Source organism: Saimiri boliviensis, chromosome 1, assembly GCF_048565385.1.
Source record: "Saimiri boliviensis isolate mSaiBol1 chromosome 1, mSaiBol1.pri, whole genome shotgun sequence".
Classification (NCBI taxonomy): domain Eukaryota; kingdom Metazoa; phylum Chordata; class Mammalia; order Primates; family Cebidae; genus Saimiri; species Saimiri boliviensis.
In genome coordinates, this window is record NC_133449.1 from 54,584,222 (window position 1) to 54,594,551 (window position 10,330).

A 10,330-nucleotide genomic window follows, 5' to 3' on the forward strand; every position below is an offset into this window, starting at 1 on the left:
GTCCATCACACTCCAAAAGAAAACCTTGAACCCAATAAGCAGTTATTCCACATTCCACGCTCTCCCTAGACCCTGGTAGCCACCAATCTGCTTTCTATTTCTGTGGATTAACTTTTTTGGACATTTATATAAATGGAATAAAACAATATGTGATTTTTTTGTGTGTTTCATTCTTTTGACTCAGCATAAAGTTTTCAAGGTTAACCCACATTTTAGCATGTATCAGTACTTCATATTTTATGGTTGAATAATATTCCATTGTGCAGCTATACCACAATTTGTTTATCCACTGATGAACATTAATGTGTACATTGTATACAAGTGTGAGTTTTAGTACCAGTTTTCCATACTTTTGGATATATACCTAGGAGTGAAACTTCCAGCTCATTCTATGTTTTACTTTTCAGGAAACACTAAATTGTTTTTCACAGCAGCTGAATCATTTACACTTACAGTTAAGATTCATAGTGAGCAAATAAGAAACTTTTTAAGTGTCATAGAGAAATTATTTTTTTCTCTTATTAAAAAGTACAGATGTAAATTGAGGATTACAGGACATTTCTCTGTTTTAGTAAGCCTACCTTCTTCTACTTCAAAGGTCAACAAACTATTGTGCACAGCTGCCTGTATGTGTACATTAAGTTTTATAGACCCGTTCCCTTCATTTACTTACTTTTTAAGACAGGTTAGGCACAACATGGTAGCATTGAGTAGTTGGCATGAAGACAATATGGCCTGCAAAGCCAAAAATATTTACTGTCTGGCCTTTTAGAGAAAATGTTTGTTAAATTCTACATTTATTTTTCTGATCTGTCATCCATAGCTTGGGCTTTCTACTCATAGTCCTAGATGGCTATTTAAACTCTCATCATCATATTCTCAATCCAACCATCAGCAAGAAAGAAGAGCAAAAGAAGATCATACCACTGTCTTTAAAAACACACTTCCCTGTAGAATCTCAATCACTTTCCATTCTCCTAAATTAGTCCCACAGCCATAACTAGCCGCAAAAGACTCAGGGAAATGTAGTCTTTATTCCAGGTGGCTAGTTAGTCATCTAAAAATTGGATTCAAGAGCTCTGGTACAGAGACAGTATCCACCAGAGGAACTGGCATATCCCCTAGATTTATCCACAGTTTCCCTGAAAATTGTAGAATCTGGGCAGGCAGGTGGAAGGGAAAAGCTCTCCAAGACAAAGTAAAGAATCTAAGAACAAATTAAGGCTCTTGTTACCCATTCTGATCATCTCACAACAATTAGAAATAGATAGATCAGTAATAAATCTATGTCTTCCTTGATAAACTGAGTGATTTCTGAGTTCACTAGGCCTCATTTTCTGGTTAATTTAAAAGTCTGATTAAAGCTTTACCTCTCATAATTGAGATCAATGTAGCATCATTTCTAGTTCTAATTGGATTTTCAGGGTTTTGCATATGGAAAGGGATTGAAATTCAGGGAAGATGTCAATGCTGAACTATGTAGGGTTGGGATAACCAATAGATACTATTTTTTTCTGAAAGGGAAAGTCTTTAAATATTTCTACATCAGCTTAGGGATAAATATCCATAGAAGAAATAAGAATGAGCAAATTTTGTGCAAAGCAGCATTAACTTTAACATATATTTCAGTGGGGCAAAGATCCAGTAGTGTCAGCGTAGAGTGTATTTATGCTTCTATAAGGCAGGAAATAAATAGAACATTCATGGAATTTCTTTCACTTAGTTGTTTGAATTTGCCTAAAAATAGAAATAGTAATAAAATGTGGCTATTCTATAAATTTTCAAAAGTCCAGGTACAGTCCAGGTATACAAAAATAGGGGAAAATTAATTAGATATGCCACGCTATGGGTTCATAATACATTCACAGAAGAATAGCAGAATAAATATGATGCTCAGAGCCTTGTTGATTTATTCACACCAGGGTCGTTCTATTTTGAAATTGTGCTTGTTTTTAAGCAGCATGAATAGAAACTTTGTATGACTGGCAAACCCCAGTGTTTTTTCTCTTTGTTTTATAGTTTTTAATTTATGTAATATAAATATCACTCTTCTTGGTATATAGTCCTATAAGTTTTGATCAATTCACAGAAATGTACATCTGCCAGCACAATCTAGATACAGAACTATTCCATCACCCTTCCTTAAAATTATCTTGTGTTGCCCCTTTGTGGCTAGTCTTTCTCCCCACAGTATACAGCCTCTGAGTATGTCTTATTACAGTTAGAATAATGCATAAGATTCACCCAGGTTGATTGTGTGTGTTAATACTTTCTTCCTTTTACTGTTGAGCAGTATTTCTTTGTAATGCCATATCATGATTTCTTTACCCATCACCATTTGAAGGGCATTTGGATTGTTCCAATTTTTATCAATTATGTACAGAGATCTTATAAACACTCACAGAAGGTTTTTATATAAACATGAGGTTTATTTCTTCCAGATCAATCATTAGGATTAATTGTTCAATCATATTATAATTCATAGAAAACGACCAAATAGTCACAGTGGCTGTGCCATTTTGCTTTCTCACTAGCAATGTATCCAAGTTTCCGGTGCTTCACTTACCCTTCAGTTATTTATACTGTCTCCCTTCCTCCCTCCCCTGCCCAGTCCTATATTTTTGCACATTTTTAAATTGCTTGTTTTGGTTTTATTTTTGAGTTTTAAAAGTGCTACTTTTTCCTGATAGCATCTTTCAGAGAGTAAATGTTTTCACTTCCGATGAATTTTGATGTATCATTTTTTTAATTGATTGTGCCACTGATGTTCTAAGAACTCATTAACTGCTCAACATTATGAATATTTTCTCCAGTTTTTCTGAATGATTTTCTAAATTTATTTCATTTTATACCTAGGTATATACTTGACTATATATTTTTTGATTTTATGTGATATAATGTATAGGTCAAAGTTCATTTTTTTTACATGTGGATGTTCAATCATTTCATCATCATTTATTTAATAAAATTTTTTTTCTCCGTTGACTTGCAATTAAACTTTAAAAATTAACTAGCCAGCCATATTTGGGGGTGTTTATTTCAGAATTTTCTATTCTGTTCAACTGATTGATGTGTCTTCCTTTTCATCTATATTGCCATACTTTCTTGATTATTGCAGTTTTATGGTGAATACTAAAGGCATTGTGTGAGTCCTACAGCTTTATGCTTTTTATTTCAAAATGTTACAGCTATTTTAACTTCTTTGCCTTTATATATAAATGTTATAATCTGCTTCTCAAAATCTTGAAAACATCCTTCTCGGATTTTGACAGGGAATGTGTTTAATTTATGTATAATTTGTGGGAATTAATGTTTAACAGTATCGAGTCTTCCTACTCATAACAATAGTATATATTATGTTGCCAATTATTTATATTTCTTTTTTATTCTTTCATCTGAGCGGATCATTGCTTAGAACCAATTCAGCATGGGTTTTTGTTCTTGTTTACCTAGTAATAATCTGCATTCTTTCTTTTCTTATTGCATTTTGTTTTCCATTACACCTGCATGTTATGTTGCATTTTTAATTTTTATTTATTTATTTATTTATTTGTGGAAGGGTTTTTTGTCTTCTCAGTTGAAGTTTACTCTGGGGATACACTCAAAAATATTATTTAAGATGTCTACAGATCTTGGACATTATTGCTTGTTTATTACATTCAGTATTGCATAGGTGGGAACTACATGTCACAAATAACAAAAGTGGAATAAGAGTTAAGGACCAGATGAACCTCTAAGGGCCAGTATTTTCTCATTGGCATGTATAGTACATTTACAGCTTTACTCCTCTAACTGCTTCTCATAGATTGTAGGTTTTTATGATGGTGATAAGTGATAGTGAGAATAATAAAACAAGAAGGTATTTTGTAATGTCAATGAAGTCTTATCTTTTGGTTAAAAAAAAAAAAGCGCCGGGCGCGGTGGCTCAAGCCTGTAATCCCAGCACTTTGGGAGGCGGAGGTGGGTGGATCACAAGGTCGAGAGATCAAGACCAACCTGGTCAACATGGTGAAACCCCGTCTCTACTACAAATACAAAAAATTAGCTGGGCATGGTGGCGCGTGCCTGTAATCCCAGCTACTCAGGAGGCTGAGGCAGGAGAATTGCCTGAACCCAGGAGGCGGAGGTTGCGGTGAGCCGAGATCGCGCCATTGCACTCCAGCCTGGGTAACAAGAGCGAAACTCCGTCTCAAAAAAAAAAAAAAAAAAAAAGCAGGAATGCTGGGAAGATGGCCACCTAAGAACAGCTCAGGACTTCAGCTCCCAGTGAAAGTGCAGAGGGTGAGTGGACGCCGCATTTCCAGACGAACTCTTATTGCCCACAGACCAGGAGATACCCAGGCAGAGGGGTCGCCAGTGTCGCAGTCCCAGCCGGTGTGGCTGTTTTGGCCCCTGTGGGGCTGATTCCGCCTGCGTGGCTGCTGTGACCACTCCCTGTTGCTGCGGTTCTCCGTACAAAAGCCACTGGTCTGGGAGCCCTCTTAGCTGGCGAGCAGAGCCCTGAGACGGCAGAGTGGGCCATTCATCTGAAATAGCGAGTCAGGCCAGGAGATTCCTAGGCAAAAAATCCGCCAGGAGCTGGCACCGCAGTTCGAGCCAACTCCGTGAGTCGCAGTACGGGAGATCCCGGCGCCTTTTCAACAAGCGACCGGAACTCGGGGTCATTCAACTTAAAAGAAAAGACTCTGAGTCAGTGAGCCAGGTGATCAGGCTCGGTTGGTCCCAGCCTTCCACCACCAACAACAACGAAAACAAAAACAGTAATTGGAAACCCTCTGGGTTGAGCCCTTCAAACCAAGCACAGCTGAACCTGGACGGCCAAGCTCGGTGGGGGAGGGGCTTCCGCCATTACTGAAACTCTCCACCGCTACAGAGGCAGGCCCCCGTTGCCGAGGCAACCCGCCGTTGCCGAGGCAACCTCCCACAACAGAGAGAGTCCGCCATAACAGAGGTGGGGCCACCATTGCCGAGACAGTTCTAACTACGCCCATATAAAAAGGACTACAGGGAAGAGCTCAGGGCAGCTGGGCGGAGCCCACAGCAGCTCAGCAAAGCCCCTGCGGGCAGGCAGTGGCTAGGCGTGCTGCTAGCTGGGCGGGTCAGACCTGAAAGAAAACTCAAAAAAGGCAGTAGTGCAACGGAAACTCATAAAGCTCCAACTCCCTGGGACAGAGACAGACAACAGGTGGATAAACCCACAAAAATGGGAAGAAACCAGCGTAAAAAGGATGAAAACTCCCGAAACCAGAACACCTCTCCTCCTAAAAGGGATCACAACTCCTCACCAGCAAGGGAACCAGACTGGATGGAGAAGGAGAGTGATGAAATGACAGAATCAGACTTCAGAAGGTGGGTAGTAAGAAACTACAGCGAGCTAAAAGAACATGTTCTAACCGCACGCAAAGAAAATAGGAACCTTGAAAAAAGATTGGACGAACTGCTGACGAGAATGGACAGCATAGAGAGGAGTATAAGTGAATTGATGGAGCTGAAAAACGCAACGCGAGAACTTCGTGAAGCATGCACAAGCTTCAACAGCCGAATAGACCAAGCAGAAGAAAGGATATCAGAGGTCGAAGATCAACTCAATGAAATAAAAAGAGAAGGCAAGAACAGAGAAAAAAGCACGAAAAGGAATGAACAAAATCTTCAAGAAATGTGGGACTATGTGAAAAGACCTAATCTACGTCTGATAGGTGTACCTGAATGTGATGAAGAGAATGAACCCAAGCTGGAAAATACTCTTCAGGATATTATCCAGGAAAACTTCCCCAACCTAGCAAGACAGACCAATATTCAAATCCAGGAAATACAGAGAACACCGCAAAGATATTCCGCAAGAAGAGCAACCCCAAGGCACATAATCGTCAGATTCACCAAGGTTGAAATGAAAGAGAAAATGCTAAGGGCAGCCAGAGAGAAAGGTCGGGTTACCCACAAAGGGAAGCCCATTAGACTCACAGCAGATCTCTCAGCAGAAACCCTACAAGCCAGAAGAGATTGGGGGCCAATATTCAACATCCTTAAAGAAAAGAACTTTCAACCCAGAATCTCCTATCCAGCCAAACTAAGCTTTATAAGCGAAGGAAAAATAAAATCCTTTGTGAACAAGCAAGCACTCAGAGATTTCATCACCACCAAACCTGCTCTACAAGAACTCCTGAAAGAGGCTCTACACTTATAAAGGAACAACCAGTACCAGCCACTCCAAAAACACACCAAATGGTAAAAGAGCATCATCACAATCAAGAATCTGCATCAACTAACCAACAAAACAGCCAGGTAGCATCAAAATGACAGTATCAAAATCACACATAACAATACTATCCCTAAATGTCAATGGACTAAATGCCCCAATCAAAAGACACAGACTGGCAAACTGGATAAAAAGCCAAAACCCATCAGTGTGCTGTATACAGGAAACCCATCTTACATGCAAGGATACACAAAGGCTCAAAATAAAGGGATGGAGGAAGATCTACCAAGCAAATGGAGAGCAAAAAAAGGCAGGAGTTGCAATTCTCATCGCTGATAAAATAGACTTTAAAGCAACAAAGATCAAGAGAGACAAAGAAGGACATTACATAATGGTAAAAGGATCACTGCAACAAGAAGAGCTAACGATCCTAAATATATACGCACCCAATACAGGAGCACCCAGATACATAAGGCAAGTTCTTAATGACCTAGAAAGAGACTTAGACTCCCACACAATAATAGTGGGAGACTTTAACACCCCACTGTCAATATTAGACAGATCATCCAGACAGAAAATCAACAAGGATATCCAGGACCTGAATACAGACCTGGAACAAGCAAACCTAATAGACATTTACAGAACTCTCCACCCCAAATCCACAGAATATACATTCTTCTCAGCACCACATCACACCTACTCTAAAATTGACCACATAATTGGCAATAAATCACTCCTCAGCAAATGCAAAAGAACAGAAATCATAACAAACAGTCTATCAGACCACAGTGCAATCGAGTTAGAACTCAGAATGCAGAAACTAACTCAGAATCACACAGCTTCATGGAAACTGAACAACTTGCTCTTGAATGTTGACTGGATAAACAATGAAATGAAGGCAGAAATAAAGATGTTCTTAGAAACCAATGAGAATGAAGACACAACATACCAGAATCTGTGGGACACATTTAAAGCAGTCTCTAGAGGAAAATATATAGCAATGAGTGCCCACATGAGAAGAAAGGAGAGGTCGAAAATTGACACCCTATCATCAAAATTGAAAGAGCTAGAGGAGCAAGATCAAAAAAACTCAAAACCTAGCAGAAGACAGGAAATATCTAAGATCAGAGCAGAACTGAAGGAAATAGAGACACAAAAAACTCTTCAAAAAATCAATAAATCCAGAAGCTGGTTTTTTGAAAAGATCAACAAAATAGACAGACCACTAGCCAGATTAATAAAAAAGAAAAGAGAGAATAACCAAATTGATGCAATAAAAAACGATAAAGGGGATATCACCACAGATTCCACAGAAATCCAAACCATCATCAGAGATTATTACAAACAACTCTATGCACATAAATTAGTAAACCTGGAAGAAATGGATAAATTCCTGGACACCTGCATCCTCCCAAGCCTAAACCTGGAAGAAGCCGAAACCCTGAATAGACCAATAACATGGTCTGAAGTCGAGGCAGCAATAAAGAGCCTACCACCCAAAAAAAGCCCAGGTCCAGATGGGTTCACAGCTGAATTCTACCAGACATACAAAGAGGAGCTGATACCATTCCTTCTAAAACTATTCCAGACAATCCAAAAAGAGGGAATCCTTCCCACATCATTTTACGAGACAAACATCATCCTGATACCAAAACCCGGCAGAGACTCAACAAGAAAAGAAAATTTCAGGCCAATATCCATGATGAACATAGATGCAAAAATCTTCAATAAAATACTGGCAAACCGATTGCAACAGCATATCAAAAAGCTCATCCACCATGATCAAGTAGGATTCATCCCGGGGATGCAAGGCTGGTTCAACATACGCAAGTCCATAAACGTAATTCACCGCATAAACAGAACCAAAGACAAAAACCACATGATTATCTCAATTGATGCAGAGAAGGCTTGTGACAAAATTCAACAACCCTTTATGCTAAAAACCCTCAATAAACTAGGTATTGATGGAACGTATCTCAAAACAATAAAAGCTATTTACGACAAACCAACAGCCAATATTTTACTGAATGGGCAAAAACTGGAAGCATTCCCTTTGAAATCTGGCACTAGACAAGGATGCCCTCTCTCACCACTCCTATTCAATATAGTACTGGAAGTTCTAGCCAGAGCAATCAGGCAAGAAAAAGAAATAAAGGGTATTCAAATTGGAAAGGAGGAAATCAAATTGTCTCTATTTGCAGATGACATGATTGTATATCTGGAAGACCCCATCATCTCAGCCCAAAATCTCCTGAAACTGATAAACAACTTCAGCAAAGTCTCAGGATACAAAATCAACGTGCAAAAATCACAAGCATTCCTGTACACCAGTAATAGACTTCAAGAGAGCCAAATCAAGAACGAACTGCCATTCACAATTGCTACAAAGAGAATAAAGTACCTAGGAATACAACTAACAAGGAACGCAAAGGACCTCTTCAAGGAGAACTACAAGCCATTGCTCAATGAAATAAGAGAGGATACAAACAGATGGAGAAACATTCCATGTTCATGGTTAGGAAGAATCAACATTGTGAAAATGGCCATACTGCCCAAAGTAATTTACAGATTCAACGCTATTCCCATCAAGCTACCAATGACCTTCTTCACAGAACTGGAAAAAAACACCTTAAACTTCATATGGAACCAAAAGAGAGCCCGCATAGCCAAGTCAATTCTAAGCAAAAAGAACAAAGCAGGAGGCATCACACTACCGGACTTCAAACTATACTACAAGGCTACAGTAATCAAAACAGCATGGTACTGGTACCAAAACAGAGATATAGACCAATGGAACAGAACAGAGGCCTCACAGGAAATACAACATACCCACAACCATCTGATCTTCGACAAACCTGACAAAAACAAGCAATGGGGAAAGGACTCCCTGTTTAATAAATGGTGTTGGCAAAACTGTCTAGCCATGTGCAGAAAGCAGAAACAGGACCCCTTCCTGACACCTTACACCAAAATTAACTCCAGATGGATTAAAGACTTAAACATCAGACTTAACACCATAAAAACCTTAGAGGAAAATCTAGGCAAAACCATTCAGGACATAGGTGTAGGCAAGGACTTCATGACCAAAACGCCAAAAGCAATGGCAACAAAAGCCAAAATAGACAAATGGGACCTAATCAAACTCCACAGCTTCTGCACGGCAAAAGAAACAGTCAGTAGAGTGAATCGGCAACCAACAGAATGGGAAAAAATTTTTGCAGCCTACCCATCTGAGAAGGGGCTGATATCCAGAATCTACAAAGAACTAAAGCAGATCTACAAGAAAAAAACAAACAAGCCCATTCAAAAATGGGCAAAGGACATGAACAGATACTTTACAAAAGAAGACATACAGGAGGCCAACAAACATATGAAAAAATGCTCATCATCACTGGTCATCAGAGAAATGCAAATCAAAACCACACTGAGATACCATCTCACACCAGTTAGAATGGCGATCATTAAAAAATCGGGAAACAACAGATGCTGGAGAGGATGTGGAGAAATAGGAACACTTCTACACTGTTGGTGGGAATGTAAATTAATTCAACCATTGTGGAAGACAGTGTGGCGATTCCTCAAGGACCTAAAAATAGAAATCCCATTTGACCCAGCAATCCCATTACTGGGTATATATCCAAAGGATTATAAATCATTCTACTACAAGGACACGTGCACACGAATGTTCATTGCAGCACTGTTTACAATAGCAAAGACCTGGAACCAACCCAAATGCCCAACGATGATAGACTGGATAGGGAAAATGTGGTACATATACACCATGGAATATTACGCAGCCATCAAAAACGATGAGTTCACGTCCTTTGTAGGAACATGGATGAACCTGGAAACCATCATTCTCAGCAAACTGACACAAGAGCAGAAAATCAAATACCGTATATTCTCACTCATAGGCAGGTGTTGAACAATGAGAACACATGGACACAGGGAGGGGAGCACTACACACTGGGGTCCGTTGGGGGGAAATGGGGGAGGGGCGGGGGGTGGGGAAGTGGGAAGAGATAGCATGGGGAGAAATGACAGATACAGGTGAGGGGACAGAAGGCAGCAAACCACACTGCCATGTGTGTACCTATGCAACAATCTTGCATGTTCATCACATGTACCCCGAAA